Source organism: Chiloscyllium plagiosum, unplaced genomic scaffold (assembly GCF_037043375.1).
Source record: "Chiloscyllium plagiosum isolate Xiang-an unplaced genomic scaffold, Cpla_swu_hap1 HiC_scaffold_39, whole genome shotgun sequence".
NCBI lineage: Eukaryota > Metazoa > Chordata > Chondrichthyes > Orectolobiformes > Hemiscylliidae > Chiloscyllium > Chiloscyllium plagiosum.
The window spans coordinates 3,324,732-3,337,389 of NW_028270177.1; the positions used below are offsets into that span (position 1 = coordinate 3,324,732).

At 59.8% G+C, this 12,658-nt stretch overlaps 1 long non-coding RNA gene across 1 annotated transcript in view; it reads left to right on the forward strand.

Annotated features, from left to right (window-relative positions):
• Positions 1-12,658, forward strand: part of LOC122540805 (uncharacterized) — a 59,812-nt gene that overhangs the window by 23,640 nt on the left and 23,514 nt on the right. The window lies entirely within an intron of this gene.

The window sequence follows — 12,658 nt, forward strand, 5'->3', positions numbered from 1 at the left end:
ATTCTAAAAGATTAAAAATCACACAACACCAGGTTATAGTCCAACAGCATCTCCAAATCATTCTAAAAGATGAGAGACTTAACAAACAATCCAGGACTTTTTCAACGTATAATTTCAGTTACATCACACTGTAAACTTTTACTATAAATTCTGTGTCATATGATCTTATACTCCACAACCCCACCTGATGAAGGAGCAGTGTTCCGAAAGCTAGTGCCTCTAGATAAACCTGTTGGACAATAACCTGATGTTGTATGATTTTTAACTTTGTTCTAATAGCATTGTGTGACCAGGGCTGGACAAATACTCACTAGCCTTTCTCTCTACCGGGTGTGCTGGGAGAACAGAGAGAGCAGGAGAAATGGAGGTCACTCAGAAAATAAGTCTGATTCAGATCTCCACAGCTGGCCCCTGGTAAACAGGCAGATACTGTAGTCTGGGTCTCCCAGCTGGAGAAGGCTGCAGATCCACAAAGCTGTGGAGGTGACCCAGGCAATAACCTTCTTGCTGAAATCAAAGATAGAGATCAGACACGCAGCTCCAAGTCTGCTCTGTCTAGGAGAGGACCAACTCTGGTATTGCCATTCTGAAAAAGGCCACAGGGATCTGGAGGGAATGTTGGACAATGGGATTAATTTGGGATTGATACAATGGGAAGAGGCATGTCCCTGAGCCAGGAATTCCAGGTTCAAGCCTCACTCCAGCACTCCAGGATTAGTGACTGAGGAAAGTGTTTTATTAACTGTGCAAACAGCTCCTGTATCTATTTATAAATCCATCCAGCCGCAGTAAAGTTTAGGGTTAGGGTTTAGGGTTGATCCACACACCAGCGGTAGGTGGTGAGAGTGGGAGATTCCTGATCAGACTCATAATGGAAATGAAATGGAGCCTTCACCATCTCTACCACAGGTCCAGGTCATGATATGAAGGAAAAGTACCTGTTACCATAACCACTCAGACCCCTTGCGATGCTGGTTGGCTGAATCGCTGATGTGGATCACCCCACAGTTTGGGGACTGATCCCCATTTTTCTGGTTAGGTTGGATTGGACCTTCATCTATAACCAATCCAATGTGGACATAACAGTGCAGTGGGTTGGCCAGGTTTTGGACTGAGAATTCAGGAGAAAGTGGGGAAGAGCATAGTGCAGTGGGATATTCTTGGGATTGATGCAGAGATAAGGGGAATGAGCAGGGCATCAAGGGAGTGAAGAGACAAAGTTCCTGATGAATGATGACATTATTGAATCCAGACATTGTAGCTGGAGTTCACCTTTCGAGATGATGCTGAAATGGATCTGGCCACAGAGGTCTGTATTGGTCAATGTAAAGTCAATGTAGTAGTGAAAGCAGATTCACATCCTTTAATGAGACTGGAGGAACTTAATGAACAAACTGGACACTATTTGACATAAAAATCAACCTGATAAAAGGATATTGGCACGGTCCATTAACTGAGAGAGTGAAAGATCTATCAGCCTTTGTAACACCAGATGGATTTTTATCAATGCTGTTTGGAACAAAAACTTCCTTGTTCCAGTCATAGTCTTGCCCCCAACCACAAGTCTTTCTCCAATATGTTGATGACATCATCAGAGCTGCCTCCCTCTCTCATCTGGAATTGGAAACATTTATCTATTTCACTTCCAATTTCCATCCTGCTCCCCCCTTCACCTGGACCATCCCTGACTCCTCCCTTCTCTTCCTCGACATCTCTGTTTCCATTTCTGGGGATAGGCTGACCACCTCTCAACCGACTCCTACAGTTACCTCGACTATACATCCTCACACTCTGCTTCCTACAAGGACTCCAATCCATTCTCCCAGTTCCTCTGTCTCCATTCCATCTGTGCTGATGATGCCAACTTTGACAAGGGGGTCTCCGAAATATCCACCTTCTTTCTCAACCAACGATTTCCCATCACTGTGATTGACAGGACCCTTAGCCAGGTCTGAGCCATCAACAATGCTTCAGCCCTCACCTCCTCCCACAGCAGTGATAGGGTCCCTCTTGTTCTCACTTACCATCCCACCAACATCCACATCCAGAGGATCATTAGCCACCATTTCTGCCACTTCCATTGGGATGGCACCACAGACGCACATTCCCCTCCTCCTCCCTTTCAGCCTTCTACAAGGACCATTCTCTGTGGGACACCCTGGTCCATTCCTCCTTCATTCCCAATACCCCCCACAGCCCTGCAGCACCTTCCCCTGCAACTACTGAAGATGTAACACCTGCCCATTTCCCTCCTCCCTCCTCAAGGGCCCAATCATACTTTCCAGGGTGAAGCAGCGTTTTACCTACACTGCATACAATCTAGTCTACTGCATTCGCTGCTCACAATGTGGTCTCCGATACTTTGGGGAAACAAAGTGTACATTGGGCGACCACTTGGCAGAACACCTACGTTCTGCCCACAAAAAAAAAACACCCTGAGCTTCTAGTTGCCTGCCACTTTAACACCCCACCCTATTCCCAGGCCAGCATCTCTGTCTCAGGTTTGCTGCAGAGCGCCAGCGAAGCTCAGTGTAAGCTGGAAGAACAACACCTCATTTCCCACTTGGGGACCCTGCAGTCTCCTGGACTTAAAACAGTTTTGGGGTTTGAGGTCATGTCCTTATGCCAAACCCCACACTCTAGGCCTGGTCATCACATGGGCTGCTATCACACACAACCCGTTGTCACCCACTAACGGTCCCCATTAGCAGCTACTCGTTCTCTCAGATCTTTACCCACTCCTTTGTCCAACTGTTTTTCTCTCTCTTTGTGCTCTATCTCTACCTACTGTTTACTCTCTCCCCCCCCCGCCCCCCCCCTCCCTCCATCCCACCTCCTGTATAAAAACCATCTTTTTCCTAGCTAGCATTTGTTCTGAGGAAGGGTCAACCGCCCCTGAAATGTTAATTCTGCTTTCTCTCTGCTGAAATGTTCTGTTTTTGTCACTGTGTTGTTTACAATGACAGTTTGGTTGTTCTTACCTAATCCTGGGAATAATATTTACATTTTCTTGAATGTGTTGATTCGTTACAAACAGCCAATTTGGTTAAAAATCTGGTGAAGAGTGCATTTGCCAAAGTAAAGGTGTTTTACTTCGGCCGCCCTGTGGGACAAGCCCAGGTACCATTGAGAGAGGTGGAAGTACAGTCTATTCATGTGCCTAGGATGAAATATGAAATTTTATGGAATTTTCAGTGGATTTTATTGCACCTTGCTTTAGAACTTCACCAGGGTCACTGTCTCTTTAACAGACTTTATGGAAAAGTGGCCGAAAAGTTTAAATGGATGCCAGAGAGCCAAAGTGCATTTGAAAACTGGAAAGTTCTCACATCAGCATGGTTTTAGCAGTGACCATGGAAAGCAGCTGGTGCTGCTGCACAGTATCAGGGTGAGAGCCTGTGGCCCGGCAGGGGGTGGGAAGCACAGGGAACAGTCAGTCAGCCAGCTTCCATAAAAACTGACCAGAAGCCAACAAAAATATCCAACAACTGAAAGAAAGACTTTAGGCTGAATCGAACATTTTTAGACTCAGCATGAGTTGTGTTTATACACGGTGAGGTTTATCAAGTATTCTCACTGCATCTTCCCAAACTCACCTCATTAACTACCTACCCCGTGTCACCCAGCTCTCCCCCACCAGGGTGGCTTTCACATCTCATTCCAGCTCATCTTCCCACATGTCATTCCCAGAATAATCTCTCCAATGCTGGGATATCCTGCAATTGACTCAGCTGTCCCATCTTTAAGAGCCAAATTCCTGTTATTTGCCCCCGACGTGGCAGACCGGGGGTAATTGGTGACCCTCTGTGTGGGCAGGGAGCTGGAGCTCCTCCTGGGACAAAGTGGGGCTGATGTGAGATGTCCTCCTCCCCCAGGGACTAACAGGGGAGACCACGACGCCAGGCCACGCACAGCCTGGACCGAGGTTAACCTCACCCTCACTGGCTCCCTCTGCTCCACCTCCCACTGAGCCTCACGCTCTGCCACTCTCACTATCGCCTGCAACATCCTCCCTCCCTCACCCTCACCCACCCCTAACCCCTGACACTACTGACCCGGAGTGTCCTCTGTGCTGCCCACTCACTCACTCAGGACACCTCCCCTGCCCACACCCATTCCACCCATTTCAATCTCCATTAATCCCCACCTTGTTCTCATTCCAGGGGCAAACCAGCCCCCAATGGGGCAGGAAGAGGCCCGGCGGGCAATGGGCTGGCCGATATTCTTATGATGAGAGTGTCAAAGGTTATGAGGAGAAAGCAGGATTAGACTCTTGAGTTGGACAATCAGTTATAATCATGATAAGTGGTGGAACAGGTCCAAAGGGCTGAATAGCCTCCTATTTTCTGTGTTTCTATCTCCTGACTCTGACTCCCTCTCGGCCTGAGCGTCTGTCTGATCGTGCCCAGGCCCCAGGCCTGGGATGGGAGGCTGCCCTGGGCCTTCCTGAGCTGGGAGCCCCTGACCGAACGCTGTCCCTCTCGGCCTGACTGAATCCAGCTGACAACGATGAGAAGCTTCCTGGCTTTGTGTCTGTGCTAACAGCAAGGCCAGGCAGCAGCACTGTCAGCCTGCTCTCTCTGGCTAAGGGGGGAAAGCACAAAGAGCCATGTCCCTGTAAGGTAGGGGCGCTGTGAGCATCGGGGTCAGCTCAGAGTGAGTGAGGGCCCTGACACTGAGGGAAGGGCCTGGAGGTACAGCCCGGGGCAGTCCCTGACCTGGGGGCGGGGAAGGGGAGGAGGGGTATCCCTGAGCACACAGTGTCCTTGCTGCAGGGTTACAGTGAGAGATACCGGGGCAGCCTGAGGGGCAGCATTGAAAGGCAGAGTGGCCTGGAAATGGGTCAGAGATGGACCATGAGGGTTCGTAGAGGCTGGCATATATTAGATGCCAATGTCCAAGGACATGGGGGTGTGTGGCCAGTGGCCATGAACCATGCCCTGAGAAGTGGTACCCAGTGCCCACCATGGAGGCATTGCAAAGTAAGGAGTGAGTAGAAGTCACTAGATAGCCACTCCGATTTCCATGTTGAAAATTCTTGACCTCTCAATTGTTCAGTGTGTTTGCAACGATTGAAAGCTGAATTCTTTTTTCTTATATCCAGAAGTGCTTTCATGTGCAGGTGAGTGTTGTCTTTCCTATAGGAAGCTGAACATTAATGGAGTGAGTTGTGCTGTTAACGTTGATTTTCCTGCTCTTCGGATGCTGCCTGCCGGCCGTGCTTTTCCAGCGCCACTCTAATCTTGACTCGAATCTCCAGCAGTTGCAGTCCTCACTTTGGCCAACAATCAGACTTTGCAAATAACAGAAGGTGAGCTGGCACAAGGAACTGTTCCGATGTGGAATGCGCTGCCTGAGAAAGTAATGCGAGCATGGTTAATAGTAACTTCTACATTGAAATAGAAACTTCCAGCTGAAAATTAGGCCAACCAGCTCATCATGCCTGCAGTGGTCTCAGGACCATCCCAAACCCCAGCTCGATCTCTGGGGCCCAGTACATTTTACAGGTTTGAGGATATATCTAATTTCCTCTTGGAGCAGCTTCCACCACCTGCTTCTAATTCCCAACAACTCAACGTTAGGAGAAAGTTCCAATCATCTCCTCCCCTGGCACAATGTCCAGACCCTGTCACACACCCCCCCGTCACACACCCCCCTGTCACACACCCCCCCGTCACACACCCCCCGTCACACACCGCCCCTGTCACACACCCCCCTGTCACACACCCCCCTGTCACACACCCCCCTGTCACACACCCCCCCGTCACACACCGTCCCGTCACACACCGCCCCTGTCACACACCCCCCGTCACACCCCCCCTGTCACACACCCCCCCGTCACACACCGCCCCTGTCACACACCCCCCTGTCACACACCCCCCTGTCACACACCCCCCTGTCACACACCCCCTGTCACACACCCCCCCGTCACACACCCCCCCGTCACACACCGTCCCGTCACACACCGCCCCGTCACACACCCCCCCGTCACACACCGTCCCGTCACACACCGCCCCGTCACACACCCCCCCGTCACACACCCCCCCGTCACACACCGCCCTGTCAAACATCCCCCCGTCAAACACCCCCCCGTCACACACCGCCCTGTCACACACCCCCCCGTCACAAACCCCCCTGTCACACACCCCCCCGTCATACACCGCCCTGTCACACACCCCCCTGTCACACACCCCCCTGTCACACACCCCCCCGTCACACACCCCCCTGTCACACACCCCCCTGTCACACACCCCCCCGTCACACACCCCCCTGTCACACAACCCCCCGTCACACACACCCCCGTCACACACCCCCCCGTCACACACCCCCCCGTCACACACCCCCCCGTCACACACCCCCCCGTCACACACCCCCCCGTCACACACCCCCCCGTCACACACCTCCCCGTCACACACCCCCCCGTCACACACCCCCCCGTCACACACCCCCCCGTCACACACCCCCCCGTCACACACCCCCCCGTCACACACCCCCCTGTCACACACCCCCCCGTCACACACCCCCCCGTCACACACCCCCCTGTCACACACCCCCCTGTCACACACCCCCCTGTCACACACCCCCCTGTCACACACCCCCCTGTCACACACACCCCCGTCACACACCCCCCTGTCACACACACCCCCGTCACACACCCCCCCCGTCACACACCCCCCCGTCACACACCCGCCCCGTCACACACCCCCCTGTCACACACACCCCCGTCACACACCCCCCCCGTCACACACCCCCCCGTCACACACCCGCCCCGTCACACACCCCCCTGTCACACACCCCCCTGTCACACACCCCCCTGTCACACACCCCCCTGTCACACACACCCCTGTCACACACCGCCCTGTCACACACCCCCCCGTCACACACACCGCCCCTGTCACACACCCCCCTGTCACACACCCCCCTGTCACACACACCCCCGTCACACACCCCCCCCGTCACACACCCCCCCGTCACACACCCGCCCCGTCACACACCCCCCTGTCACACACCCCCCTGTCACACACCCCCCTGTCACACACCCCCCTGTCACACACACCCCTGTCACACACCGCCCTGTCACACACCCCCCCGTCACACACACCGCCCCTGTCACACACCCCCCTGTCACACACCCCCCTGTCACACACCCCCCTGTCACACACCCCCCCGTCACACACCGTCCCGTCACACACCGCCCCTGTCACACACCCCCCTGTCACACACCCCCCTGTCACACACCCCCCCGTCACACACCACCCCGTCACACACCCCCCTGTCACACACCCCCCTGTCACACACCCCCCTGTCACACACCCCCCCGTCACACACCGTCCCGTCACACACCGCCCCGTCACACACCCCCCTGTCACACACCGTCCCGTCACACACCGTAACGTCACACACCCCCCGTCACACACCGCCCTGTCACACACCCCCCCGTCACACACCGTCCCGTCACACACCCCCCGTCACACACCCCCCCGTCACACACCCCCCCGTCACACACCGCCCTGTCACACACCCCCCGTCACACACCCCCCCGTCACACACCCCCCCGTCACACACCCCCCGTCACACACCCCCCCGTCACACACCCCCCCGTCACACACCGTCCCGTCACACACCCCCCGTCACACACCCCCCTGTCACACACCCCCCCGTCACACACCGCCCTGTCACACACCCCCCCGTCACACACCCCCCTGTCACACACCGCCCTGTCACACACCCCCCTGTCACACACCCCCCCGTCACACACCTCCCCGTCACACACCCCCCCGTCACACACCCCCCCGTCACACACCCCCCCGTCACACACCTCCCCGTCACACACCCCCCTGTCACACACCCCCCCGTCACACACCCCCCCGTCACACACCTCCCCGTCACACAACCCCCTGTCACACACCCCCCCGTCACACACCCCCCCGTCACACACCCCCCCGTCACACACCCCCCCGTCACACACCCCCCCGTCACACACTCCCCCGTCACACACCCCCCTGTCACACACCGCCCCGTCATACACCCCCCCGTCACACACCCCCCTGTCACACACACCCCCGTCACACACACCCCCCGTCACACACCCCCCCGTCACACACTCCCCCGTCACACACCCCCCTGTCACACACCCCCCTGTCACACACCCCCCTGTCACACACCGCCCTGTCACACACCCCCCTGTCACACACCCCCCCGTTACACACCCCCCCGTCACACACCGCCCCGTCACACACCCCCCTGTCACACACCCCCCCGTCACACACCCCCCCGTCACACACCCCCCTGTCACACACCCCCCTGTCACACACCCCCCTGTCACACACCGCCCCGTCATACACCCCCCCGTCACACACCCCCCTGTCACACACACCCCCGTCACACACACCCCCCGTCACACACCCCCCCGTCACACACTCCCCCGTCACACACCCCCCTGTCACACACCCCCCTGTCACACACCCCCCTGTCACACACCGCCCTGTCACACACCCCCCTGTCACACACCCCCCCGTTACACACCCCCCCGTCACACACCGCCCCGTCACACACCCCCCTGTCACACACCCCCCCGTCACACACCCCCCCGTCACACACCCCCCTGTCACACACCCCCCTGTCACACACACCCCCGTCACACACCCCCCCGTCACACACCCCCCTGTCACACACCCCCCCGTCACACAAGGCCCTGTCACACACCCCCCTGTCACACACCCCCCCGTCACACAAGGCCCTGTCACACACCCCCCTGTCACACACCCCCCTGTCACACACCCCCCCGTCACACACACCCCCGTCACACACACCCCTGTCACACACACCCCCTGTCACACACCCCCCTGTCACACACCCCCCCGTCATACACCCCCCCGTCACACACCCCCCTGTCACACACCCCCCTGTCACACAAGGCCCTGTCACACACCCCCCTGTCACACACCCCCCTGTCACACACCCCCCTGTCACACACACCCCCGTCACACACCCCCCCGTCACACACACCCCCGTCACACACCCCCCTGTCACACACCCCCCTGTCACACACCCCCCCGTCATACACCCCCCCGTCACACACCCCCCTGTCACACACCCCCCCGTCACACACACCCCCGTCACACACCCCCCCGTCACACACACCCCCGTCACACACCCCCCTGTCACACACCCCCCCGTCATACACCCCCCCGTCACACACCCCCCTGTCACACACCCCCCTGTCACACAAGGCCCTGTCACACACCCCCCTGTCACACACCCCCCTGTCACACACCCCCCTGTCACACACCCCCCTGTCACACACACCCCCGTCACACACACCCCTGTCACACACACCCCCTGTCACACACCCCCCTGTCACACACCCCCCCGTCATACACCCCCCCGTCACACACCCCCCTGTCACACACCCCCCTGTCACACAAGGCCCTGTCACACACCCCCCTGTCACACACCCCCCTGTCACACACCCCCCTGTCACACACACCCCCGTCACACACCCCCCCTGTCACACACACCCCCTGTCACACACACCCCCTGTCACACACACCCCCTGTCACACACTGCCCTGTCACACACCCCCCTGTCACACACCCCCCCGTTACACACCCCCCCGTCACACACCCCCTGTCACACACCCCCCCGTCACACACCCCCCCGTCACACACCCCCCCGTCACACATCCCCCGGTCACACACACGCCCGTCACACACCCCCCCTGTCACACACCCCCCCGTCACACACACCCCCGTCACACACCCCCCTGTCACACACGCCCCCGTCACACACCGCCCTGTCACACACCCCCCTGTCACACACCCCCCTGTCACACACCCCCCTGTCACACACGCCCCCGTCACACACGCCCCCGTCACACAACCCCCCGTCACACACCCACCCGTCACACACCCCCCTGTCACACACCCCCCCCTGTCACACACCCCCCCGTCACACACCCCCCCGTCACACACCCCCCTGTCACACACCCCCCTGTCACACAAGGCCCTGTCACACACTCCCCTGTCACACACCCCCCTGTCACACACCCCCCTGTCACACACCCCCCCGTCACACACCCCCCCGTCACACACCCCCCCGTCACACACCCCCCCGTCACACACCCCCCCGTCACACACCGCCCCGTCACACACCCCCCTGTCACACACCCCCCCGTCACACACCCCCCCGTCACACACCCCCCCGTCACACACCCCCCCGTCACACACCCCCCTGTCACACACCGCCCCGTCACACACCCCCCCGTCACACACCCCCCGTCACACACCCCCCTGTCAGACACCCCCCTGTCACACACCCCCCCGTCACACACCGCCCCGTCACACACCCCCCTGTCACACACCCCCCTGTCACACACCCCCCTGTGACACACGCCCCCGTCACACACCGCCCTGTCACACACCCCCCTGTCACACACCTCCCTGTCACACACCCCCCTGTCACACACCCCCCTGTCACACACCCCCCTGTCACACACCCCCCTGTCACACACCGCCCCGTCACACACCCCCCCGTCACACACCCCCCGTCACACACCCCCCTGTCACACACCCCCCTGTCACACACCCCCCCGTCACACACCGCCCCGTCACACACCCCCCTGTCACACACCCCCCTGTCACACACCCCCCTGTGACACACGCCCCCGTCACACACCGCCCTGTCACACACCCCCCTGTCACACACCTCCCTGTCACACACCCCCCTGTCACACACCCCCCTGTCACACACCCCCCTGTCACACACCCCCCTGTCACACACCCCCCTGTCACACACCCCCCCGTCACACAACCCCCCGTCACACACCCCCCGTCACACACACCCCTGTCACACACCCCCCTGTCACACACCCCCCCGTCACACACCCCCCCGTCACACACCCCCCCCCGTCACACACCCCCCTGTCACACACCCCCCTGTCACACAAGGCCCTGTCACACACCCCCCTGTCACACACCCCCCTGTCACACACCCCCCTGTCACACACCCCCCTGTCACACACCTCCCCGTCACACACCTCCCCGTCACACACACCCCCCCTGTCACACACCCCCCTGTCACACACACCCCCTGTCACACAGCCCCCCTGTCACACACCCGCCTGTCACACACCCCCCTGTCACACCCCCCCCGTTACACACCCCCCTGTCACACACCCCCCTGTCACACACCGCCCTGTCACACACACGCCCGTCACACACCCCTCTGTCACACACCGCCCCGTCACACACCCCCCTGTCACACACCCCCCTGTCACACACCGCCCCGTCACACACCCCCCTGTCACACACCCCCCTGTCACACACCCCCCCGTCACACACACCCCCGTCACACACACCCCCGTCACACACACCCCCTGTCACACACCCCCCTGTCACACACCCCCCTGTCACACACCCCCCCGTTACACACCCCCCTGTCACACACCCCCCTGTCACACACCCCCCTGTCACACCCCCCCCTGTCACACACCCCCCGTCACACACCGCCCTGTCACACACACCCCCGTCACACACCCCCTGTCACACACCCCCCTGTCACACACCCCCCCGTCACACACCGCCCTGTCACACACCCCCCCGTCACACACCCCCCCGTCACACACCGCCCCGTCACACACCCCCCTGTCACACACCCCCCCGTCACACACCCCCCTGTCACACACCCCCCGTCACACACCCCCTGTCACACACCCCCCCGTCACACACCCCCCCGTCACACACCGCCCCGTCACACACCCCCCTGTCCCACACCCCCCCGTCACACACCCCCCCGTCACACACCCCCCCGTCACACACCCCCCCGTCACACACCCCCCCGTCACACACCCCCCTGTCACACACCCCCCGTCACACACCCCCCCGTCACACACCCCCCTGTCACACACCGCCCTGTCACACACCCCCCTTTCACACACCCCCCCATCACACACCCCCCCGTCACACACCCCCCGTCACACACCCCCCTGTCACACACCCCCCTGTCACACACCCCCCGTCACACACCCCCCCGTCACACACCCCCATGTCACACACCCCCATGTCACACACCCCCCTGTCACACACCCCCCGTCACACACCCCCCTGTCACACACCGCCCCGTCACACACCCCCCTGTCACACACCCCCCGTCACACACCCCCCTGTCACACACCGCCCCGTCACACACCCCCCTGTCACACACCCCCTGTCACACACCCCCCCGTCACACACCCCCCTGTCACACACCCCCCTGTCACACACCCCCCCGTCACACACCCCCCTGTCACACACACGCCCGTCACACACCCCCCTGTCACACACCCCCCTGTCACACACCCCCCCGTCACACACCCCCCCGTCACACACCCCCCTGTCACACACCCCCCGTCACACACCGCCCCGTCACACACCCCCCTGTCACACACCCCCCTGTCACACACCGCCCCGTCACACACCCCCGCGTCACACACCCCCCTGTCACACACCCCCCTGTCACACACCCCCCTGTCACACACCCCCCCGTCACACACCCCCCTGTCACACACACGCCCGTCACACACCCCCCTGTCACACACCCCCCTGTCACACACCCCCCTGTCACACACCCCCCCGTCACACACCGCCCTGTCACACACACCCCTGTCACACACCCCCCC